Here is a 27,563-nt window from a genome sequence, read left to right on the forward strand (position 1 = left end):
ATTAAAGTGTGCACAGAATGCATGGCTGCTTTCACAAGAGAATCAATAAAAGAGACACTTTTCTATAAAGAAGTAAAATAAAAGACAGGCAGTTCAGAATAAAGCAAGTTTTCAAAAAGCATCTCATCTGTGGTAGAAAAGAAATTCTCTCAGGCAGCCCATCATATCCCCAGTTGCTGATAGCCAAATTTACACCTACAGTTAAATAGGGTTCTTCCAATAGGAAGAGACAAGAGGTAAGAGCACAAATCTCTCCAATTTATCCAAACAGCAGAGCTCTCTGGTTATGTTCTTTCTAGTTACAAGGTGGAGACCAAGAGCTTGTGTCTACAAGCTCCTGCTCCTATGGAGGACACCTTAGACCACATGATAAGAAGGGGTGGCAAATACTGAGTAGCTGTGTCATTAGCCCTCCACCCCACCTTTAGCTCCCAGTTCTCCTTTTGGCAGCCATACTTCTATTTCCAGCAGGTAGAAGAGACAAAAGTAAATCTGAGCACTTTGGTTTCCTACAACTTCCAACTACAGGAACCTGCTGAAGAGGCTACTAGACTGAAGGGATCACCAGTCTCATTGAATATATCCTTCTCGACAATATTCAAAGTTAAATAAAAATCAGGGAAACCTTCTGGCACTTTAAAAACTAACCAAGGGAAGCAAATGGTCTGAAAGGCCCGGAAGGAGCGGATTTGCTTCTGGCAGCTCTAGCCCCGATCTTGCCAGGACCGTGGCGACCACATGGCCTGCTTCCAAAGTGGGCCACCACTGCAGCCCCTAAACAGGCCGTCAGGAGGAGCGAATTTAATCCCCTCCTTTCTGGGGTGTCTCTTGACTCGTAAGCGCAGCTCATGACCTATAAGCACAGCCTCAGAGTGACTCCCAGCTGCTTTTGGATGTGCATCATCTAAATGTCACACACACACCCAAAGCATCAGAAAGCCACTTCTTTTAGCCTTTCTGTTTTGGGCCCAAGTTAAATAGTGCAATTATGCATATGCTTGTGGTAGAATTTCCAGAATGCTCAACCTCTTCATTATATGGATGAGACAGAAGGAGAGGAAAACATCAGAGTAATCTCACATCCCCTCCCTTTAGCAGGGACATCACCAAAGGTGTGCGGGCCACACCAGGTGACACCATAAGTGGGGTGACACCGCTGCTCCCCCAGCACCTGTCTTTTGGCAGAAATGGGCTATGGCATTTGCATGTGACCCTTTAAAACACTGAAGTGCAAGTAGAGTGAGGCTCAGTGGGAAGAGAAAGTGAAGGACCCAGATTTAAAAAAAAAAATAAATTTAATTAATTTTTTTTACTCTTTTAAAAAGTAAAAAATAAAAATAAAAATATTCTTTTTAAATATTCTTTTTAAAAAAGCACATCTTACCAAATGCTCACTTTAATCACATGAACCAATGCAGATTTAAATACATTTAGGCTGTGTTTATGAAACTGTAATGTAAAGGTATAATTTTAATTTTGCTAGTTGTTTATACAGTTGTCCCTCCATATTCACTAGGGTTACGGGAACAAGATCCCCGTGAATATGGAAAAACTGCAAATAACAAAAACACTGTTTTTACCTGAGAGGACACCTCTCTAGGAATCTCTAGGTTCTCCAGTGCAATTTTGTGGTCAATGTCCAACATACACTGACCATAGAATGGCACTGGAGTAGCTACAAATGGTCTTTCAGTGCAACTTTGAGTTAAAGTTGACCATAGAGTTGCACTGGAGGACCTAGACAGTCTTAGAGAGAACATATTAATGAAATCCGTGAATAATCAAATCCGCAAATATCAAAGCCACAAATATGGAGGGATGACTGTATTACAAATATTGCCACTGCATTCAGTGATACACAGGAATTATAATTTATGAGTAATATTAGTAATGTGGACCCTTGTTATACGCTGGGGTTTGATTCTGAGATCCCCTGTGTATAACAAAATCCGTGGATGTTCAAGTCCCATTAAATATAATGACACAGCAAAATGGTGTCCCTTATAAAAATAGAAAATCAAGGTTTGATATTTGAAAATTCTACTTTTTTTGAACATTTTCAAACCATGGATGTTTGAATCCATGTATAAATAATCCGTGTATAAGAAGGGCCGACTTTACAAAAAACATTACTAAGAATCTTGTATGGGAGGTGGTCAATGGATAGGGGTAAAAATGAATTACTGCACCAGGTGACACCAACCCTAGTGACACCACTATTTCTTAGTAGGAAAACATTCAGGCATGAGGGGCTGTATCAGCCCTTCTCCATCAGGAATCCAAATAGCTTAATGTAGGTAGGAGTCATTGAGTGGCAGGGGAGAAATCTGAAGTAGACACAAATTCCAGAGTGCCAGAATAGTAGTGAGAAAGCACTTTAACCTCCTCTCTAAGTGAACTAGAGGAAAACCTACAGTCTCACTCCCATTCAAGGAAGAACTTACTATACTACACAAGGCCTCCCCACCCACTGATTGGTAAATCATCCCTTTAGAAACTACTCAGACTTCTAGGACAAAAACACTGTGTGGCAAAGTAAATAGTGACTCTGTGCTGCCCTGAACCACCCCACAGTCCTGTAAATTGGCTTTTCTGGTAAGTCAGGTTCCATTCCTCACGCCCAATGTAGGCGAGATACACTGATGGCCAACAAGTGTTATATGAAAGTTGCCCACTGACTGTTCCTTTCCTTACTTTTTAATGTGAAAAACTGATTTAAGGGAAATGAAAATGGTATGTCATTTCCTCCAGCTGTGAACAACCTTGTTTATTTATTTGGCAGCAAAAGTCAAGCCAAGCCCATAGCATTTTGGGAAGCAGACAATCTTGCTGGGAGTTCACCCGATTGTCATTCTTAACGAAGCATAGATGAGCATCCCTACAATAATACATTATAGCCTTTACAGATATGACCCCTCCCCACAATAAATGTCTTGAACACCAGAAAGGGATAAGCTCCCCATATAGCAATGCTTGCACTATGCATAACCATTTATTAATGGCTGCCTGTTCATTGGTATAAACCATACTATCCCAATATAAAAGCTAATGTTGCATATTTAAAAAATGCTTATATAAATATCCTTGGATTCAATTTAAGCACTTAAGTGTTGAAAGAACTGCATGTAAAGAGTGGAAAGGTGGTGCTTCAGTAGGTTTAAGAAATGAACTTTATATTCTACATAGACTATTAGAAAGTGGGCCTGATCCAGGGTAAGTGCAATGGGGGAAGGGGCGAGTGGATAAAATTCCCCATCTCCAGACCCAGGTCCAAATCCAGAGCCAAGCATCTATAATTTGCTTGTAAAAGTTATTTAGATAATTACTATCCACAACTCGTAGTTTTGTTCACAGTTTGTTAAACAAACTGCATTTCTAATCCACAGTCCACTATCTGAAGAGCAATGCCTTCAAAAACATAAATTTGCCACCATTAGGTCAAAGTAGAAATTTTGCAATAATTCCCACAAATAAAATATTACATGCAGAAAATTTTCAACTCACCACCTAGATATAAAAGGAGTATTCCTTGCATATATTTACATAAGTTTTTTTTAAATAAATGGGGGGGGGAGTAAAATCACAAGGAAAAGCTTAGAATTTGTGTTTATTGTAAGTTTTATAGCAAGCTCAACTACAGATTTGGATTATTAATGCTATTTAGATCTTCATGTAACATGTCAGCCATGTCTGACCTTGAAATGACCACTGAAATAATAAACAAAACAGTCATATTAATTTAGTTGTACCTTCTTAAAAACCATTTGTCTAGGACATGTATAAAAGAGTTGCTTAAAAATGCACTTTAACAATTCTGTATAAAGTACTACTTACACCAGGGAGTATTAGTGACTCAAGTGGGAACTGCAGAACAGATCCAAAGGAAAAACAACAAAACAGGATAAAATAACCTACATTTCCTATTTAGTGCATTTCAGATTCTGTGTATAGATTTAAGGTATAATGTGAATTTCCTCAGTCATCTGTGACACATTTTTTTCTGGAGTTGCTTATTAAACTTAAAAACCACACCCTCTGTCTACCAGGTATTGCCTGGAATGAGGCACAAACAATCCCTAAATCACAACATAAAACCATAACAAAAGAAAATAAATACATACAATAAAATCTGAGCGTGAATAAAAAGTGGAAAACAAAACATTATAGAACATCAAACTGTGACAGAACAGAAGAGTCTTTACTAACCATCTGAAGTTTATTAAAGAAGCTGCAATTTCACCTATCATGGGAGGGACTTACACAATTACGGTGCTGCTACTGAAAAGGCCTTGTCTAAAATACCTACCAATCGAGTTTCTCTAGGTCTTGGGACAAACAACAGGGCCCCGCTAATGATGAACATATACTACCAGCAAGGTGACACTGAAGGAGGCAGTCTTTCAGATTGCTTGGCCTAAAACAGTTAGATTTTATAGCTCAGAAAAGCACACTGAATTATGACTGGATTGAAAATAAACAGGGAGTGACTGATGCTGCAAGACCAATGTAAAGTGGGCTACAAAATGCACAATTGGCAAAATTCTAGTGGCTCTACTGTACACTACCTGTCGTTTCCAAAACTTTGAAGGGTAACTTCACATTGTTGTTTGCCTGGTGATTGAGGATAGGAATGCTGCTGTCAGAACCATCCTCTCCAAGAAAGGAGTCTGTTGGTAAACCTGACTTAGTAAGACCATGGTGTCATATGGACTTCTGACAACCTGCTATGTCACCTGACCATAGATGTTTATTCCCAAGCTGTGCAACAAATCTTTTAGAAATAATGCCACCCCATCCAGAGCAGGCTATAGCCCTGATTCATTTAGATTGCCTGCGCAACAGATCTCCTGTTTATGTAATCTACTTGTCCTTCAAAGATTGTTCAAACAGAATAATTAAGCCAGTTCTTGACAAGTATGAAACTAATCAATTCACCTTTAACTAAAATAGTATAAGCTTCAAAGTTGCACAGCTGTTAAGTATGAACTGTGTGTGTGAAGGAACTATGAGACATAGTGGGAGAACTTGTGCAACTATATATTGTCCATCCATAATGGAAGTTAATTTGAAAGACATAAAAACCATTCAAATACATAAATTAGAACATCTTATAAAAATAGTTCAAGTGGAATAGATTTAACAACTAATTATTCTCATCTTTTAATAACTCAGAATCTGGACAAAGGTTACTATGCACAACTGCACATACCATGTGCATACACACCTTGTACATACAATGTTTTCTCCAAATATCACAACTACCAGTACATCTATTTTTAAAAGGCTATCCTTAAACCTCTATAAATTTTGTCTCACAGAACTGATATTTCAAAAACAAAATATCACAAAGGAAAAATAATTAAGACAGTTAAGCTATCCCATTAAAAACAATACTAATTTAAAACAGCTGAAAGTATTTAAAACATAATAATGATACCGATACAAGTACAGCAGCACCACCCATTAAAGGAACCTTCTGTATCATAGCCAGTGCCCAGAAATGTCTAGACCCATGTCAATTTTGCAGTCCATCAGCATGTAAATAAAAGAAACCTCATCCAAAAACATCCAATATAAATAAATACCCCCCCAAAAAAAATCAGCAATGTGTCATAGTTAAAATAGTCAACTTAGAGAAAATATTTCAAGTTCCCTTTAAGCAACCAGGCACTTGTTTCTCCTTCATTGCTGTTATCAAGTAAGTCAAATCCTGTCTAAGTATGAACCTAAAACATTATGATAATGGTAGTATAGCAAACAGGACTATGAACACCTATGAAGTATAAAATGTTGGTAGGCAGTACACTAAAGTACAGTTTAGTGTTGTAAAAGCAAAGCTCAGTGATATATATATATGCTCACATTTCTCTATTCACATTAGCTGAAAGAACTGTGCTTACTCTTAACACTGTAGATTGGAAGCAAGTCTGGTTTAGACTGTTGCTTACTAAAGTGGCTTGTTCTCATAAACCATACATAAGACTAGATTGTTAGGTTCAAACAACATTATTATTATTATTAAACAGATACAGAAACTTTTATCAACTTCTCTTTGTGACCACACCAGAGGCGGGGAGAGAAGATACATGAATGAGACTTGTAGCTCACTCTTGTAACACTAGACCATTGTTTAGCAGCATGTGTGAAAATCTACTCTACATGTGTACTTCCCAAGCAAGGCATTACTTCCTACTGCAGTTTACAACTTGTATTATTTTTTCTTCAAATCTAAAGTATACGTTAGAAAGAGAATGGCAAGTCCATAGAAGAAGACCAAAATCTAGTAATTTAAAAAATGAAAAGCTTGGATTGCATTTTCAACATTGCAACTTCCTCTGCAGTCATTTTTTTGCAGTTTTGGTGTGCTATTTTTATCATCCAGGGAGCAAACAATTAGCATATGTCTACTAAACTGTATCAAGTAGAAAATGTTTCCAAAAGGTGCACGTTTTGCAGAAGGATGACCTATGCTTTTTTTTAATTAATCATAAACTAACAAATGAAAAAATGTCTCACTTCACTTCTCATAGCAAATTTTCTATAGGCTAATTTGTACATTAGGGCAGTATATCAATTTTTGCCCGACCAAGTATTAGCTCTTCAGATCTTTCTACCTTGAAGTTTTATCTATTCTCATGGTGGCCATAAGAAGGGAGATTAGCTCCTTGTGTGGCAGGAGGTTATTATCACAGACAAGTAACAGTAGTTCCACAACGACTAATTTTCTGGCTCATTATACTTGAAATGACTGCTACTATAGCCACTCTAGGACATTCAGCCACATGTGTAGAAGGTTGCCATTGTCCTCACACTGTTTCAGGGGAGCTAAGTTGCTTGCAAATCTGGCTAATTCTGTTCAACAAAATGTCACCTATGCAATACGTATGCATGTTATCTTTAACTAACTCTGATTAGGACCATAAAACAGAAAGGATTAAAACCATGGCAAATCATTATCTGGGAACTTTACCTGGAGGGTCACTATCTTTGCACCAAAGGCACAGACAAAAAGAATTTCTATAAACCAGTTGTACAAGTATGAAGTCTGCCCTTTAGAGAATTAGAAGGACTGATTTCTAAATTTTCAAAAATGGTAAAAGCATGTCACATTTTACTGTTGTCCTATGTATTTTGCAAATGAAAGTATCTGCACCTATTATATTCATTGAACCACAACACCCTGAAGTCTATCCTCCAGCTGTTTTGTTGAAAGCTGTTTTTAAAAAATTGTTTCTTTTATTGGTTTGCTACTTCTGGGTATCTGTTAAAAACATAAGAGGAGGAGTACTGGATTAAACCAAAGGCCTATCTAGTGCAACCCTTCAGATCTTTTGAAATTTCTACCTATAAATTATTTGAAAAAGGTATGGCAAAGTCAAGCTGGTCAAACTCTGCCATTACATCTGGATTGCCAGTGGATAATTTGAATACAGAAGTCTATATCGGTCTTGAGACAAGTATGAGTGCCAAAATGTTCTATTTTTCCCCCCAGATCTGGAATGGTCATGTCAGAAAGAGCAGGACATCATTTGCACAGAGACTAGCACACCTCTCTTTGTTTACTGACAAAACTTTCTATGTTCATGTTGGCCCTGAGAAGTTCTACTAGTGGTTCCATGGTTACTGCAGGCAAGTGAGCAGTCTGATCTGCCTAATTCGGAAGTGGAGAAAGTACACCCTGTTGTCCTCATACTTTTTCTGCAAAATGAGAAATTTCTCATCTCATTCAAATACAGCACTTTTGATAGATTCATACCTACTTTCCCTACTCCTAAAATGCTGGAAAAAATAGACATAAACAGACCAGAAGCAATATGTCACTTCCAGGTGCCAAAAATGTACCTGTGCCGCTTTCTCAACAGGAAGAAAAATACCCCCACACATATAATAAAATCCTGTGGGCCTCCCTCCTCTTCCGTGGCCAAGAGGTTGGGCTATGGGGCTTTTTGCTTGTTATTTTTGTATGATTTGCTGTACAGTATTTGTATTTTAATTCTTTTTGTCCTCTTGTTGTATGGATTGTATTTTAACCTTGTTGTAAGCCGCCCTGATTATAAGAAGGGCGGGATATAAATAAAAATTTTATTATTTATTATTATATACACATGTATTGCCCACCACTACTCTAATCTATAAGACAAGATGGAGTGTCATCTCATACCATGTATGTTATCTCATACATCCTAGTCACAAAGGACACAAAGTTGTGACAACCAAGATGTTTGAGGAATTGCAATAGGTATATCCACTCCACCCTATCTAAAGCTTTGAGCATGTCAAAGGAGAGGAGAGAAGGGAAAGATTTTGTGGTGTCCTTAAAAAAATCTGAAAGCAAAGTGGTTTTGGTTTATTACTTCTTTCATTTACTATTCAGTAAGGTCATTTGGATAGCACTCACCTGTACATGTTGCTTTTGAAATCAACACCCAGTGGTTGCCAGACTATATCAGCAAAATATACATTAAAGCCTATGTAATCACTAATATATTCTTGGCTGTAAATCAGTTTAGATGGTTGATTGGAATTGATGTCAGCAGCCCAGCATTTTGATTCAATAATGCTATGGGGCAAGAGGCTGCTAATTACAAAGCATCTGACCCCCATTTATTATTTATTATTATTAAACTTTATTTCTAAAGCGCTGTAATTATACACAGCGCTGTACAAAGTACATTTTTAAAATGTTCACAATTCTACTTTGTTCCCAGCTTTCAGATAAGTGATCTTCCATCAGGGCTCAAGTGAATACATTTGATATCTGGAATCACACTGTCTTTGAATGTTCTATAACACCCCTGTTAGGCCAGCTGTGCCAGGAGACTTTTTCAGCTTCAATCACCTTATAGCTATTTTAATTTCAACTTCCATTACAGGCTAGTTGAATTTTTGCCAACACTCCTCTTATATGGGTGCAGATTAAATAAGATTTACACAGTTATCTCCTTCACAAGCCTACAATTCACAGATTTAAGAAGTGAAGTTAAATTCTGTCTTTCTCCTAAATAAGTTTTTAATAACATTCTTTTTTGACTATCACAGTTCTACTTTAGTTTGTTTTGTTGCTGATAAATCTGGCTAACATATTTAAGTTTTTACTGTTCATAACAATGTCTTTGTTTATCTGTTAGGAAATATTGCACTTTTTATTTCTAGAGTATATAATTGTGCCTGCTATTAGGTAATTCAACAAGTAACTTACTGTCCCCAGTTTCCTTGCATCATTTCAATTGTTGATGCTGCATGTCTTCAAGTTATTTCCAACCTATGGTGACCCTAAGGCAAACCTATCATGTTTTTGTTTTTGCAATATTAGTTCAGAGGGGCTTTGCCTTCCTCTGAGGCTATGACTCTATGACTTCCCCAAGGTCACCCAATGGCTTTCCATGGCTGAGTAGGAATATGAACCCTGGTCTCCAAAATCATAATTCAACAGTCAACCCACTACACCACAGTGGCTCTCATAGCTCACTAATAATCAACAGAACATATCTAATCTGTCCCCCTTTTTTGCTCTAGATCATTACTGAATAATGAGCCTTCTAAGATCACCTTAAGTGGTGCACTGCAGTTTGGGAGCTGATTTTTAAACAGAAGTGCCAGACTTCAGCTTTCTTGAAAAACATAATTTGATAGCCGATTGCAGTATCTCCATAGTTGCAATCTTTCTGCTCAGGAATGTACTTTCCCCCTAGGGTGATGGTACATGTTACTGTTTGTTGTTATTTGCTGCCAGGTGAACTTCAGCATACAACCCTATGAATGAGGGACCTCAAAGAGCCCTCTATGGGCATCAATATTCTTTCGCAGGGTTTGCAAGCTCAGAGCAACGGCTTCCCTGATTGACTCAAACCACCTGTGCTATGGTCTCCCCATCATTTCCTACAGCTTTCTACTTTATTGAACATTGTCTTTTCCAAAGAATCACATTACAGTATCTCACAAAAGTACAAAGTACAACAGCCACAGTATAATTATTTTCACTCCTAGTGAGAGTTCAAGTTTGATGTGCTGCAAGACATTCGGTGTGGTTTTTTTAGCAATCCATAAAATCTGTAGAACTCTTCTCCAGCACCAAATTTCAACTGAGTTGATTTTACTCCTGAAAGCTTTCTTCACTGCCCAGCTTACACAACCAGACATAGAAATTGGAAATAGCATGGCTTGGATGAGTCTGACTTTGGTATCTAATGATATGTCTTTATATTTAAAGATCTTATCTAGTTCATTCATGGCTGCCTATCCAAGTCTTATTATTCTAATTTCTTGACTCCAGTCTCCATTTTAGTTAATGCCCAAGCCAAGCTATAGGAAATCATTAATTTCAAGGTTTCTGTTAGCCACTTTAAAGTTATGTAAAGTTATATGATCACTATTTTTGTCTTCTTAAATATCCAACTATAATCCTACTTTTGAATTATTTTCCTTAACTTTCATCAGTAGCCATTCCAAATTTTTGCTACTTTCTACAAGTTAATATGGTAACATCTCCATATTCTATTTTTTATTTATTTATTTTTATTTCTTTGCAAACACCAAACCATCATACACGTGACAACATTACACCATAAGGGAACATTTGACATTTAACACAAAAACGACAATTCCCTCTACCCCTGACATAACTAAAATTATATATAACATACATACAGTGGTGCCTCAGGTTACGAAATTAATTCGTTCCGCCGCCGCTTTCGTAACCCGAAAAGCATTCGCAAGCCGAAATGCCATAGGCGCTAATGGGGAAAAGCCGCGATTTCGTGCGAAAAAGCCGAAAAAAGCACCAAAAATTTTTTCGTAACCCGAAAAAACATTCGTAACCCGGAACAATTATTTCCTATGGGATTTTTTCGTATCCCGGAAATTTCGTAACCTGGGTATTTCGTATCCCGGGGTACCACTGTATTACTTCCGACTGATCAGATCTCTACCTTAAATGTTATCATAATGTTGTTTAATCTTATTCTGTTTTCAAATTTATGCCTTTACACAGTTAATGTAGTTTCTATTTTTGTCCCTGTAACAGACAGAAAAAAAAAAGATATATATTATAGTTATTTTTCAAAAACTAGAAACTGTATGTCCCGTCTTTTTGATCTTATGAGCAAATCTTAGTTCTTTCCTATTCATGGCATTAAGTCAATCCTAAAGTTACTAAATATTCCCTGCATTTCCCCTTTTCCCCAGGTAACATCTCCATATTCTAAAGCACTGATGTTCCTTACCCCAATTTTTAAAGCTGCTTCATCTAAGTCTAGTCCTGCTTTCCATATGTTATGTTGTGTATATGAACTAAAAAGAAAGGGTAATAAAATATAACCTGGTCTAACCCACTTGCCATTGCAAAACCATTCTGTTTCTCCATATTGTGTCCTGACAATGGCCTCTTATCCAAAGTACAGGTTAAACATCAGGACAGTCAGATGTTGTGGCACTACCACACTCTACATAGTCAAAGGTTTTGCTGTACTCTATAAAGCACAGGGGTACATGATCAGACCATATTATGGATACTATTAAGACATTCCCAATTTAGTTTGTAACAGTTTTAAGACTAAGTGTGTACAGTTCTGAAGTATGTTTTCTATTTGAGTGAGATGGAAGTATGTTCTCTGCTCAAATAATATTTCACCCTCCAACTGTCAATCGGCCCTAAAACTGCAATAAATGTGGCTATAGTGATATCATTTTTCTGAGGCTTATGGAACTGAGAAGTTCAGTCATGATTCTTGGTGATCAGAATCAATGTGTTGATACTGATTACTTTAAAAAAAACAAACCACAATGAAGTATTTTCCCTAATGAAATTCAATGTACAGTAATTTTGACAGCATCCCCCTCCCCCCAGAATAATATGGGGAACAGTACAGTGTGCCCTGGGTATCCACTGGGGTTTGGTTCCAAGATTTCCCCACCCCCACCCCATGGATACAAAATCAATGGATGCTCAAATCCCCATTGAATACAATGGCATAGTAACATGGTGTCCCTTACATAAAATAGCATAATCAAGGTTTGCTTTTTGTAATTTATACATATTTTAAAATATTTTCAAGCCATAAATGGTTGAATCCATAGATAAGAAATCAATGGATACAGAGGGCCAACTGTACAGTGGACCCTTGTTATATGCTGGGGTTTGGTTCCAAGATCCCTCGTGGATAAAAAAATCTGTGGATGCTCAAATCCCATTAAATATAATGACATAGCAAAATGGTGTCCCTTATAAAAATGGAAAATCAAGGTTTGATATTTGAAATTTATACTTTTTTTAACATTTTCAAACCGTGGATGCCTGAATCCGTGTATAAAAAAATCTGTGTATAAGAAGGGCCGACTGCATTTTCATTTTCATGCTCCTTTGCTTCTTATCCCTTCATCACTTCCCCTTTTTCCCTTTCATTCCATGGCAAACAAGCAGCCTGAGCAGCAGAGGAAGAGGGAACCCAAAGCTCACTGCCTCATGGTGTAGCACAGGCATACTATATGGAACTGCTGGCTGAAGGAGAGGGAGAACGGCTAGAGAAATGACAAGAGAAAGTGGATAGAGGGATTAGAGGAGAGAGATGGCAGGCATAGAGGAGGAAAAAAGATTTAAGGAGAACGAAGGAAAAAAGAGATGTCTACAACACACAGAGCTACTAAACTGAAGACAGAGGAGGATCACTGAGTAAACAGGACACCAGAGATGGACTATAATGATGTTACAAACACTGTTGATAATATTTGCGTACCTCAAAGAAGGAAAATCTGCCTTCCCAAACTGTGCTCTTTAAGGGATTTTGGACTTCATCTCCCAGAATCCCAGATTATTAGCCACCATGGCTGAGGCTTCTGGGAGCTGAAGTCCAAAATTTCTTAAAAGGCACAGTTTGGGGACCACTGCTTTAGATGATCCCCTACCAAATATTGTCTCCTTAGACCTGTACCCCAACTGTGACTTGTATCCCAACAGCTCCTGAAGGATTAAACCACTTAGAACTGAGGATCAAATTATTTTTAGCATATCTCTCATTGACAGAATGTAGCCGAGAGACACCAAGAGAGGGGTGTTAAGTTATTTAGGTTGTACAAAGTAGTAGCAAAAATATAGTATTCCATGGAATTCAAGTCAGACTATACTGATTTCATGGGTAACTAAGTACTGTACAGTACATATATTGATTCATTACTTGCTCCAATCACACAGGAACCTAAATAACCAACAAATTTACCAGAATGTAACTGTAGAACATTCAACGAGAAAGTGGGGGGGGGGGGACTAGTGAGAGACATCTGTCACAGTGACAAAGCCAAGGCAGATGTGAGAAACCTGAAGTTCCATAGGTGGATTTAAGGAGAAAATCCAATATGCCATTTCACATTAGGCCTTTTGTTCCCACCCTATTAGTAACTTAATGACCAAATTTCAAAGTAGAAGCAGAATAAGCCTGTTTTGTAAAATTAGAGAGAGAGAGAAATTAGTCACCATCAGGCCTTCATTTCTTGAATCAGTCAGTCAAAATGGCTTTCATGTGTCAACTGATGATTCATAATATGATGGAGAAAGCCACAGAACTATCTGAAATGATAATATGGCTGCAGCTTCATGAAACCTAGCTGTTAAAAATCATCATCCAGGTGTAAACTAAAGCTCATCCACATCACTCTAGGGGTGTATTTACACTGTATTTACACTGCAGAAATAATACAGTTTGATACTAGTTTAAGTGTCATGGCTTCACCCTACAGAATCCTGGGATTTGTAACTTTTTGATTTGTAAAACTATAAATCATATACTGTATTCAATTTAAGATGGAGCTACAACATTTAAAGTGGTGTCAAACTGCATTATTTCTAGTGTAGATGCACCCTAAAGCTTCACAAAATGAGATGACAAGTGCTCCACACAGTTGAACTCACAAAGGTATTGTGCAGCCTGTAAGGATCTGCTGATCATTAGGTAATACTAATTTGACGGGGAAACCCCATCTGTGGTGCATTCTCATCTTATGAAGGAGCTCAGTTTATTGCCAAAGGCTATGCCAAAACATCACTGGGTACTCCTATGATTTTTAATGCTCTGTATCCCACTAGTTGCAAACTGATTAGTGAACAGAGGACTTAAACTTTATATGGATAGCATGCAAAGCAGAGTACAATGTTCCTAAGGAAGTCACATTTTTGAGATCTTTTGACATTAATGCCCTCTGTGTCCCCTCAGTTCCCAATGTGTTTCAGTACTAGGAGTATTACATTAACCCATTCTGTGAAGATGATGATCCTGTCTCCTCTCTCTTCACAATCATATGAAAAGAAACTCAATCCTGTATCCCTTGTTTTTAAGGTCCTCCAGGTTATCATCCAGCACAAAGGTTATATGTTCTAATAGTTTCAGTCTCTTGTCATGAAGTATTCTTAGTTCTAATGCCTCAATAACAGAACTTTCAATGTCTGGCAACTTTTCTGATAGATTAATCAGGCTGTATCTATTGGAGTGAGGGCTGCCATTCACTTTAGCTCACAGTTGTTGCAGACCACAGAGCAGGAACACATTCAAGCCATCATTTTTTCAATCCTTCCCTCTTTTGACCATCTGAATACTATCTTTTCTGGCTCTGGCATCTTATCCTTGGCCAGGAAGTCAGGTGTATCTTACAGCACAAGTAAGTGATGAATTCTCATTCTGTTGTTAGATCTAGCACCTGTTTATCTTGGGGGCGGGAGGGGAATCTGATTTATATGCACATGTTGCTTAATGGGAAGCTCAGCTAACGGATGAGACTGTCATATTAGTTTGCTGCCAACCACAGCCAATGACCACAACTACATTTTTAGAAATGTTTACAGCTTTCTGTGCTGTGTGTTATGTACCTTCAAATCACCTGGTGACTTATGGTGCCCCAGTAATTTCATAGGGTTTTCTTACACAAGGAATACTAAGAGATGGCTTTGCCAGTTCCTTCCTCTGAAATAAAGCCTACAGCACCTGGAATTTATTGGTGATCTCCCAACCAAGTACTAACCAGGGCAGATCTCATCTATCTGATGCCTTAGGCCTAAAGGAACAAAAATAAAAAAAGAAGTTAATAAAAAGCCTAAAGCACCTCTTCTCAATCTTCAAGTATGTTCTTTGATTATCTGACCTGCATTTCCAGGTATTACATATTAATTTTCACCAAAATGCAAGTAAAGGTTTGCTATCAATCATATTCATATATATGCAAGTGTGTCACCCATGTGCATCACAATAATAATAGTAATAGTAAAGTTTAGGAGTAGATTCAATTTTACTGTCAATGCAAAAACAAGATTATGAATACCTGAGTTTGCAGAAAGTTTTTAAAAGTCATGTCAGTGTACTCTTATCAATGCTATTATAACCAGAAATGCTTTAAATATATTTTCCACTTTAAATATTTTTTCATAGGATCAATAATATAATGAATCAACACCACAAGTGACACCCAATGTTATATAAGGGGGCTTTACCGTCCTATGCTCCCTTGTGCACCACAAATCTGCTCTCCAAAAGAGATCAGTAGTATGTAGAAACAAGAGGTATCAATTCATTAATAAGCCATGCTCTGCTGGGAGCCAGACACTGGTGAACACAACGCCACACAAATTTAATCATACTATATATAAGTCCTTCAGACATGCTTTAGCTGTTGTGTCTTACAATAATTAACACTATTCCAATAAAAGTAATTTCCAGGTAAACTTTGAAAGTGTTTAAACGTTTAAATGAAACTGAATGCACTTCACTGAATTTTCCGTAATGAAATATTTCAGTTCAGTTACTGTTAACTATTGTGAAATTTCTTAGATATTTATGCAGTACATGCAATGAACACGGTATACTTTTCTGTACTAAACAAAAATCAAATAAGCCTGCCAAATCATATCTTCATCTGTTTAGGACAACATGGTTTTTTCTGCCTAATTCAACATGTTCTATAAAACACACTGATAAATAAAATATTAAGAAGTTGCATACTGAAAGATGAGTGCAACTTCTGGATCAATCATTATTTGCCTAAATATGTCACAAATCCATACACACCACTCTACCATCCGCTGAAGTAGGAATCTGCCCTTTTAGATAACAGAAAAGCACAGAATATAACTGAAAGCTAAGAGTATTTCAGCTGAGGCTTTTTGGAACTGTTTGTCACACTCTAGGTCAGCAAAGGAAAGGTATGTTCCCTGTTCTTAAGAAAGTTTCTAGAAAGCAACAAGTACTGTTTGTTCCAAACTTGCAACTGTTTCTTTACAATAATTCCCTTAAGGCTGGTGAAGAATTCAGACACAATCTATATTCACAATCACAACATAAATGTTACAGCATTTCACCAGAGGTGGCAACACTACCATATATAAAACTGTTTGGCAGAAGAAGGAAAGCACTCCATAAACTTTTGGAAAATGAAAGCCACAATGTGCAATGCAAAACCAAATGGGAGACATTGCATTGCAGTCTATTGCACTTCCCTCACTAGGCAGCAGAAGTATTGATGAAGCCTGCAGATGAAGCACCAGAACTGTCCATAAAAAGCCAAGACAGCTGTTGCCATGGCTACTACAAGTCAGTTTATCAGAAAAAAATATTGTGATCACTCAGAAGTTTGGATTTTAAGATGCTATGACTTGGATTGCTAATTGACTGAGGAGATCAACTATGATATTACATGAAAGTATATTGCTTCAGCATAGCACATGGTTAACAATACTTGGAAACACAGCAGGAGGGGAAAAGAAAAAAAGAAATCAATGCCTTTCTACTCGTGCTACTTCTCTTCAAGTACTGATAGTTTATGTTCTGCATACAGCCAAAACCTCAGCATAAAAAGCACACTTTGGCTTGTATGTGAGATTTTTCCTTCACAAGCCTGCTTACAAAGTCCAAAAAGTGCTGTCATAGGTCCAAAGGACACTGCAGAAATCATCCAGTTTGAGACCACTTTAACTGCAAGGGAATTCTGGGAACTGTAGTTTAGTGAGAAATTTAGCCTTCCCTGTCAGAGAGCCCTGGTGCCACAATAAACTACAATTCCCAAGATTCCCTGACAGTGAGCCAGGGCAGTTAAAGTGGCCTCAAACTAGATTATTTCTGCAGTGTGTTTTGGACCAGTCTTAGCATTCAGGATATTATTAGGCTATGTATTTTCTCATTACCTGTATAACACTTCTGCATTTAATATTTACACTTCTTTTTAAAATTCAGTACAGGAAAAGAGGTTTTGAAACTTCTTTCCAATATCAAGACTAGGCCATCCATTCACGTGCTTTTGAAAAGTATACTTCAAGCATCTTTTAATTACCATGTTTCAGAATGTACGTTTTCCATCACTAACTGAAGACTGAATAAGTGATCAGGAGTATGTAGGATGGAAGGGGAAAAACAGTAGTCATCATCATCTGGCAGCAGGCTACAACAGTAATGATAATGTCCTCAGAGGAATAGCAATAGCAAGTACATTTCTATACCACTTATCAGTGCACTAAAGCACTCCCTAAGCAGTTTACAAAGTGTAAGCTAATTGCCCCCAACAATCTGGCTACTCATTTTAGCAACATTGGAAGGATGCAAGCCTGAGTCGAGCTTGACCCTCCTGGCTGGGATTGAACTCACAACCTTGTAGTTTGTGAGTGAATGGCTGCAGTACAGGCATTTAACCACTGCGCCATCAGGGCTTTCTGGCAGGGGCAAGCCTACTCTGATCAGTTTTTGCCAAGAAAGCCCCAGGAAAGGGTTACGTTAGGGTCACTGTAAATGAGAAACAACTTGAAGGCACACAACAACAACATAAATTACTATGTGTCCCACCCAATACCACATAAGTAAATTTCCTTTCCTCTCACTCCACATCCCTACCTTCTTCCAAATCTGCTCTGCAGGGTCCCCTAACCAAAACACATTAGGAGGAATGAAGGAGGAGGCAGAATCCATTCCCCACAGAGGGTCCATTCTTCAAGCAGTGAGACATCGTTTTATACAGTCTCGTATTTCTGCACTTCTAAAAAGGAAAGTGGTGTTGCATCACATGTCTCACAGGTAGGTCTGATATACCAGGGAAAACCTACTTTGGTCTCAAGTAAAAAATACTTATTTTCAATAATTTTGTCTACTAAAATCATATCTCATTTATACAGGTGCTATACCCACTATGGACAATTTGGTTAGACTACATATAATCCTAAAGTCTTGGCTTTCATTTCCTAAGCAATATGGATTCTGTGTTTAGATGATGTTTTAAAGGGCATGATTGAAAATTTGGTCAGTATAAGTCAGTGATTTGGACCTTACATTTTTAATTGTTAGGAGTTTTACAAAGCAAAGACTTTCCTCATGCACAGAACTGACAAACACAGCAAACTTTTGTAGAAGTACCAAGCACTCTAAGGTTCAAAACACATTGCAGAAATAACCCAGTTTCAGACTGTTTTAACTGCCCTGGCTCAATGATAGGGAATCCCGAGAATTGTAGTTTACCACAGCTCTCTGACAGAGAAGGCTAAATGTCTCACAAAACTAAAATTCCCAAATTTCCTTAGAACTGAGCCAGGACAGTTAAAGCAGTATCAAACTGGATTATTTCTGCAGTGTGGTTTGAACCTTAGTCTACATTTAAGAACCTCTTCTACCTTTTAAAGAGATGATAGGAATATCTAAAATTAAATTCAACAAGAGGCTTAACAAATGTATGGCAATTTTCAATAAATCATTTTCATACACCTGTAAGGTTTTGGTAGATACACAGATCATTGTTTGGATTTAACCATTAAAGAATTAGGTAATTAATGTAGCTGCCAATGGAACTAACATCTAGCTTTCCATTAGCAATCCATGGGTCTTATCAAACCCATGCTAACAGATCAAATGTGATTAAAATATATTTTCTATTTATAATATTTGTGAACAATACTTTGAGCACTGATGCATTTAAGTATAGTTTATTATTGTTATTAACAAGTACTCTTTTGAAACATGCACAACAAGAACAATATACATTCAAAATGTCCTCCACAACAGGAAGGAAGGAATCCGTATTTACTCTCCAAATTTTTTTACAGAATTATGTAGACTAATACCAGATGAATATGCATAGCAGCGTTATGAATTACATGTGTCTCAGTATCCAGAGATGTTAAATGCCATGGTGATCAGAAACATGCAAGGACACATACACTTTTGCTTTCTCTGCTAGCTAATAATGGATAAAATTTAAAGCTTTTTTATATATATCATAAGAACTGTTTTTCTCCAAAGTCATAATAACTCAACAAGCTTCTATGTTTCCTGTGCTACTTACAGAAAACTCACTGCATAGTGAAAGAATGGGGACATATTTTCTGTTTAGTATACTCAACTTTACTTCTCTGAATGAATTCCAATACTTGCTTATTTTCATACAGTTTGCTCCCAAGTAAGGGGTAAAAAACAACCACCTTCATTCAGCTATCTTTTCCTCAGAAAAATTATAATTTTTATTATATATTATATACACAATGAAGCATCTCTGGAAACACTTCAGCTGAGCAAGAAATCTAACAGTAAAACTACCTCTGTTATAATGAAGCAACTCATCCCTGTTTAAGTCCCCTAGTATGAAGTACAGCCCTGCTAAGTAACTATCAGAACTCGCATCACCATACAAGTTGAAACAGTGCAGCAGCACAACTCTACTGCACTAAAATACAGTACATGGCCAAGTAGTATCATAGTTATAAAAGCCAAATGGCCCAAAAAAGAAAAACTTTTCTGTATTACCAATACATTTAATATATGTAGAGAGATCTTGTAGCAGCTTTGAGACTAACTGAAAGAAAGAAGTTGGCAGCATGAGCTTTCATAGACTAAAGTCTACTTCTTCAGATGCATCAGATGCATTCCTCAGATGATGATGATGATAATAATAATAATAATAATTTTTATTTATAGCCCGCTTTTCCAGGGTAGATCAAAGCGGGTTACAACAAGGCAAAAGATATACAAAACAAAATACAAAACATACAATATAAACATCATAAAAACAGCTCAGTTACGTTTAAAAACACTGTAAAAATACAGCAACATAAAAAACCAGAAAAAAACAGATGTCTAAACCAGATGACTAAAACGCATCTGAGGAAGTAGACTGAAGTCTATGAAAGCTCATACTACCAACTTCTTTCTTTCAGTTAGTCTCAAAGGTGCTACAAGATCTCTCTACATACTGATGCTATCACATTTAATAGATGTAAAGGCCAATTCATCCTATTAATTATGTTACTTATATCCCACCTTTCCCCCTCAAGATGGCACTCAAGGTGGTACCCAGAGTTACTCACTTTCAAGTTACACTGATTGTAGCAGGAGAAACAAGCATGTGCCCAAATCTCACCTATTAAAACCCAATGGGACTTTGAAACAAATATCTCTGGTTGTTAAACACTGCAAAACTTCAAAATCTATGGGAAACATGTTATGTGTTTGTAACATTTATTCTGTACTAAACCACTAGAAATCATAACAGTGTCACTATCAAGCTTGAGAGAAGATAGATAGATAGATAGATAGATAGATAGAGTGTGTGTGTGTGTGTGTGTATAGGCTATAAATACTTTAAAACTACACTCTAATCATTCTTTCTAATAGAGCCTGCAAAGTTGTACTGTATAATCCCTGTACTTATAACTTATATTTATGTTTATGCTGCAGAAGCACAAACATATATGAATATGAACTTTTCTATCAATAACTAAGTTTTGTCTGGAAGTAATCTAAAATGGATGGTGAAATCTGCCCTAAGATCCTTTACAGCACAAACTTATACATTATAACTCAGAAGTAAAATACACTGGATTCAATGGAGCTTACTCCAAACAAGGTAAACAAACAAACAGAGGTTTGCAACTTTGAGGATGCTTCCAATTTGCTGGCCTTTACAGACTACAGAATACAAGGCAGTAAAATGGAACTGGCCCCCCTTTTCCTGGAAAAGTAACTCCTCTAAACTAATCAATCCAAATGTCAGGGGCAGCATAACCCACTTATTTCCCCATAAACACTCCATCATCAACCAGTTAATTCATAAAAGTTACCACACTAATCACAAAGATCAAAAGTGCAAGCTCCTGAACAGAAGAAAATGGTCAGTTTCATAAAAGCGTTATCTGTACCACTTTTACTGTTTGAAGACTAGTATAGCTTCTTGGGTACAACAGAACTCAAAAACTCAGTATAAATCGTTCAAACGAAACTTAAGAGAAGCAATACAAACTAATTCTGCTAGTTTTTTGTAAAAAAAAAAAATTCAAGTGCTGTTTATTTTAAAAGATGCAATAGTTAATTAGCAGGTAGCACAGCAAAAACAAAAACCGTGTTGTGGATGAACAAGTTCTTAGAATGTATATATATATGTATTCTTTTACTTACAATTCTCATTGACAGCCAGTATATTTTATTTTTAAAAAGCAGAGAACGAATTGCTTTTAAAAGCTATTTCAAAATGCTATTTTAAAAACTAACGAATATTCAATGTAATGTTGTAGTATTAAGGTTTAAAACGTAGCAAGGTGCCCACATTTAAAGCTAGAGCACAAAAGATGTTTACTAATGCTGACCTCCAGTCCTGCTCTCAGATACCACTCACTATGTTGAAATAAAAAGTTCAATACCATTTCATTTTACTTCTCATAGGAAGAGTTACTGAAGTATTTACCAACTGTACTATAAAATTAAAACAGCCTTGGATAGCAGTGTAGTATAAAAAACGAATTGTCACAAGCTGTAACCAGATATCCAAGCGTTGCCAAAGGAAATGATAAATAAAATGCAAGCAAGCACTTCTATGAAAACAGAGTCCCTCAAATTCTCACATTCCTATTGCAAATATATCTGACATCAAAGTGGATCAGTTTCAATAAAGCTTTAAACTTAAAAACACTCAGTAGAAGGTGTTTCTAAGTAAAACACATTGAGTGTTTAGGTACCATGTATCACAACCAGTGTCTATGCTATTCTTAGCATCATGTATAGTTTGAAAGTTGTTTGTTAATCCTTCTTTTCCTCTAGTTCCTGCCCTTTACTATTTGAAAAAAACATTTTTATTATGGAGTTCTATTCTTTCAGCAGAGATGAACAGCCTTTTCTCCCTCAACATTGTAATAATGTCTTGCTGTGATTAACTTGATCAAGTGTGCTAATTTCAAGTCTAGTGTTAATCAGGAGAGGAATGTATATGGGTTTATTACTGAGCTAAAAATGACCTCTGACTGTGTTTTGTGTTTCATATGCAGAAGTCTTTAACTTTCATTAAGCACTTTCACCTCTGCAACAACCACAACTGAAGAGCCCAGTCACTAAAGCAAAGTTCACTGTCAAGTACATAGGCCTGGGCAAATATCAATTTACTATAACTTTACAGATCACTCCCAGAAGTTCATCACTCACAAAAACAAAAAAACAACACCCCAACCCTAATTACATTGCACATTTGCTTGGGAATCAAGCCAACTGGCTTTACAAAAACTTGTTTTCAAGTCTTTGCATAACCTAACCTGGCTTTTAAAAAAGTATTACAGCATCTGACTTAAATGCAATGGCATCCTTATCTTGCCACCTGCAAGCTTTTGCGGCCCAATAACCAAACCGTCCCCTACGAAAATGGACCCCAACAAATCCAAAAAACATCCTTTTATGACAGTTGTGCGAATGGGGCTTGATGCAATTCGCATTCACCCAGGACAAGAACAAAAAAGTCTAACATTGCAACCCTGAAAGCATCAACCACACTGCAGGCCAGGGGGAGGAGGAGGAGGAGTAAGAGGGGGGATCTGTAGTAAGGCTCAGAATAACAAAGAAGGAAAACAGAGGGGGAAAGTAACGAGATCCGCATACACAAGGGGACTGGACCAAAAGGCAGAGAGTCCCACGTACAACAACCCCACTCCTCCTGGAAAGCACACACACAAACACACACAAGAAATATGGAAACCAAGAGCGAGAAGGGACACGTCTTCACTCCCTCCAAACATGTGCCAGAGTAGGAGTGTGAAATCCCAAAGGTGTTGTTGTTTTAGGGTTGTTGTTGTTGCTTTTGTTGTATTTTGCAACCAGCTTTGTATGCCAGTAAAAAAAAAAAAGGGGGGGGGGGGAACAATTAATTAACTAATTAAAAAAGGGGGGCTGCCCCAGGATGTAAAGAGAGGGGGAGCATCTGAACAGAGACTTCAGAATAACAAGTTGCAGAAAGAAATGGAGGGGGGAGGAATTTCCCAGCACTACTTGGGCCACCAAGACAAATTAAAGGAAAAGGGAGGAAGAAGAAGGGAGGAGTGAAGAAGAAGGGATGGGAAACATGCAGATACACACATATGCACACACACACACACACAAACCAACACAACGCCTCCTTCACCGTAGCTTTACTACTACGACGACTCCTCAATCATCAAAGCAGCATCATTTCCAAGATAATAAAACTTCTTCTTCTTCTCCAGCAGCAGCAGCAGCAGCAGCAGCATCTCAGAGGAAAAACAACCCTGCAGAAAACCGGCCTGGATGGAAACCACCATCCTGAGGAAGAAGACCAGAAGGAATGAGAGAGAGAGGGAGGAAAAAAGAGAAAGAGTAAAGAGAGAGAGGGAAAGAGAGAAAGATATGGCTTATTCTTCTTCTTCCCCCTCTCGCCTTTGCAAATGTGTCATCTCTCTCCTCCTCTTCACAGCCCCAAATAAAATGCCTCTCTCACCTCCTTACTCCTTCTTCTCCCAAAAAACTTACTTCGACCCTTACAGGTGACAATACACACAGAGAGGAAGGAGGAGCCCCCCTCAAAACCAGTAATAAATAAACCAAATCCCACACCTCCAGGCTCCCCTTTTGGGAGGGAGGGAGGGAGGGGGAGCTGAAGTTGCTGCTGCTGCTGGTGGTCTCCCAAGTTGGCTCATGGAGGACTTGGCTACCACTAAAAGGAAAAAGAAAAGACTGCCACAATCATCATCATCATCATCATCATCCCTCCCAAATAAGGAAGGGAGGCATCCAAGGGGAGTGGGGTGTGTGGGAGGACTTAGGAAGAGAAAGGAAAGAAAGAGAAGACCAGGGAAGGAGGAAAGGATCCAAAAGGTGAGATACTACACCCTGATGGTGATGCTGAGGAGGGTGGTGTCGGTGCCTGGCTGGGGCGCCCCTCTCCTGGAGGGGGAAGGACTCCTCTTCATAGGAAAGGAGGAGGAGGAGAGAGGCTGCTGCTGCTGCTGCTCCTCAGGGCCTCCCAGTCCCCTTCTTCTTCTTCTTCTTCCTCCTCCTCCTCCTCTTCTTCTTTCCTCTTCCTCCTCCTCTCACTTTCTTTAATCTAAGCTGGGAGTGGAAGAGGGTTGGCTGGCTGGCTGCTCCCTCCTCCTCCTCCTCCTCCTCCTCCTCCTCTGAGGGGGGTCCTTTTCCTCCCCTTCTCCCCGGGGTCCTCCTCTTCTTCTTCTTCTCCTTCCTTCTCCTTCGGCTGCGACGGGGAAGAAGGGAAGGGGAGAAAGAGAGGAGAGGAGAAACTGTGGCACAAAAACAAGCCCAGAAGAAGAGGGAGAAGAAGAAGAGGAGGAGGAGGAGGAGGAGGAGAAGAAGCTGAACTCTTCTTCAATCCCATTCACCCGGCCCGGCCGCAGCACCCTCACGCTTGGATCCCTCCGCCGCCACCGGCCTCCCTTTCGCTTAGGCTTCGGCTCGGGCCTGGCCTGACAGGGAGGGAATGCGCGTGCGCGAGGACGGAGCGAGAGAGAGGCAGAGGCGCGCGCGCGGGCACGCTGTCTGTCTCGCGCTCACTTGATCGCCTGCCTGAGCGCGCGCCTGTTTGTGCACGCGCATGCGCGCTCCCTCCCTCCCTCCCTCGCAAACAGATAGGCACAGCGGTTCTCTCAGGCCGCTTCTGTTTCTTCTTCTCCTCAGAAGTAGAGGAGGCCCAAAGGAAGGAAGGTGGGGACAAAAGCGGAGAGGGAGGAGGCGGCCCACTCGCCCAGGATTGTTCCCCTTCAGATATCTATCTATATATCTATGTACACAGATATAGAAAGGGGCGGTTGGCCTCCTCAGGAATAAAGGGAGGGGGCTCCTGCTCAAGGCTCCTCCTTAGGAGGGGGAACTATTTGACGCGGCGTCGGTGCGGCGAATTTATTTCCCTTTGCCTAAGGAACGGGCTGTGCTGCGTCCCCCATTGCCTAGGGAAAAAACCCGGATGTAAAGTGAGTGAAACTAAAGTAGAGTGAAGTAGGGCAGCAGCAAAACTCTCACAGCGGAGGAGGAGGAGGAGGATCAAGAGGGAAGGAGCAGCTCTGACCCCCCCTCCTCCTCCTCCCCCCCAAACACACACCACCAACACAAGATCCAAGTGGTTCTGCGCAGGAAAGCGGATACACCAAGGTTGTTATGGGGGGGGAGAATCACACCGCCCACCATCGCACTGCAGGTTTAACCCCTTCGACGCCGCTTTTACGGCCCATGGCTCCCTATGTTGTGGAATCCTGAGGATAGTCTGTGGTGGCTCCGCTCCGTAGTTTTTGTGTGTGAGAGAGACAGTTCGGCCTCCCTTGCCAAAGAGACGCCACAAACTACGTTCCCAGGATTCCACAGCGTCAAAAGTGGTGTCAAACCGGATTATCCCTGCAGTGCGGATGTGCAGCCGTCGTTCAAGCATCCTGAATGGCTCTCTTCTCTACTCCACCCCTCAGCAGAGGAAGCAATAATAGCAAGAGCAGCCACCGAATAAGCCATAGTCCTAGTCTTACACAAACACACAAAATGCACGCACTTTACTCTCCTCCTTCAGTTTGTGTGTGTCTGTATAAACATACACAGAGAAAATAATATATATATAATATATATGCGCTATGAATGAATATATATATATATATAATATACACACACACACAATATACAGTATATACTTGGAGACAAATGTATCAACTTCCTGTGTAGAAATTTTCTCTCTATATAGATAGATAGATATAACTATATATAGTATACAATATATATATAATAGTACAGTGTTATATTATATAATATACACACACACACACACTATATATATATATATATATATATATATTTATATATCTATATATATATATATATGGGGGATGTTTTACTCTGCTCTTAGTGCTGGGATCAACTTCCTGTGCCGAAATGTTCATTACCATATATGTGTATGTGTATTATATATATATATAAAATACCACACACACTATATATAATATATGTAATGAACATTTCGGCACAGGAAGTTGATGCACTAAGAGCAGGGTAAAAACATCCCCCAGAACAGTCGCCCCACTGCAAGCACAGGAGTTGATGCACCAAAGCAGCAACTGCAACACAAAAACAACAACACACACACACACCACACACACAGAGCATCTTTTTCGCCTCACGTACGGGATTTTTTGGCACAGGAAGCTGATGTACTGGAGGAGGGAAAGGGGTGTGTGTTTGAGAGAGCAACCCAGCATCACCACCAGCATCCTCATCCCAAAGCCAGGAGCCTCCCCCCTTCCCTTCCTCCCTTTTGCACAGGAAGTTGATGCAACAGGGCAGCAAGGGCTGAGAGATGGAGGGAGGGAAGGAGAGGAAATAACTCCACACTTGCCATCCTAACAGCGGGGGGAAGCTCTGCCACACAGCAGCCTATTGAGACTCTGCTGGGACCTGGGAGGCAAATGCCTTTGGGATCAGTGAGGCTTACTCACAGTGATGCTACCGCCACTACTACTACTACTACTGTTGTTGTTGTGTGCCTTCCAAGTCTTTTCTGACTTATGGCAACCCAAAGGAGTTTTCTGGAGAGGGTTTGTTCAATAAGGTGGTTTGCTATTGCCATCCTCTGAGGCCGAGAGAGTGTGGCTTGCCCAAGGTCATGTTTGTATGTATAGATACGTATACACACACAGAGAGATAAGGGCATTTGTGTGTGTATATACAGTATATATATACTTTATATGCAGATGATGTTTAAATTTAAAATTATATTGTTAGTGTTTTATTATCTGTATTTTTATACTTGTATTTTACTATTTTATTGATGTAATCCCGCCTTGGTCCCCAGGGAGAGGCGGAAAATATAAATAAAAATGATTATTATTATTAGTGTGTGTACACACGCACACATATACAGACACATAAGGTCATTTGTGTGTGTCTGTATACAGTATATATACAGTGTGTGTGTATATACACACATACACACATTATAGTGTAGCCTTATGGCGACCCTATGGGATTTTCTGGACAGGGTTTGTTCAGAGGTGGTTTGCCATTGCCTTCCTCTGAGGTGAGAGAGTGTGACGTGCCCAAGGTCATGTATGTATGTATGTATACATACATATAAGATCATAACAAATAGAACTTATTTACCATTTCAAAATACTTATATATATCACTTCCTATTTTTAAATTCTTAAGTGCTTTATAAAAGTTTACAAAACAAACTACAAAAATGGCAATACTACAAATTACAAGACCCTGTTAAGTTTAGAATAACTTAAGTCAGTTATTAGGATGAGAGCAACTTCTTACATTTAAAAGAAACCTTGAAAACACATTATCGGTGCCTGA

The 27,563-nt window shown here is 38.8% G+C and overlaps 1 protein-coding gene across 2 annotated transcripts in view; it reads right to left on the bottom strand.

Moving 5' to 3' along the window:
* The window catches only part of PHF21A (PHD finger protein 21A), a 188,622-nt gene extending 163,934 nt beyond the window's left edge, over positions 1 to 24,688 (bottom strand). The window contains exon 1 of one of the 2 annotated variants that reach the window (XM_042452798.1): positions 24,107 to 24,688. The gene's annotated coding sequence lies outside the window, so the exon portion shown is untranslated. The remainder of the gene's footprint in view (positions 1 to 24,106) is intronic. The other variant, XM_042452786.1, reaches the window with a different exon arrangement.
* Between the last annotated feature and the right edge of the window lie 2,875 nt (positions 24,689 to 27,563).

This window comes from Sceloporus undulatus, chromosome 1 (genome assembly GCF_019175285.1).
Source record: "Sceloporus undulatus isolate JIND9_A2432 ecotype Alabama chromosome 1, SceUnd_v1.1, whole genome shotgun sequence".
Classification (NCBI taxonomy): domain Eukaryota; kingdom Metazoa; phylum Chordata; class Lepidosauria; order Squamata; family Phrynosomatidae; genus Sceloporus; species Sceloporus undulatus.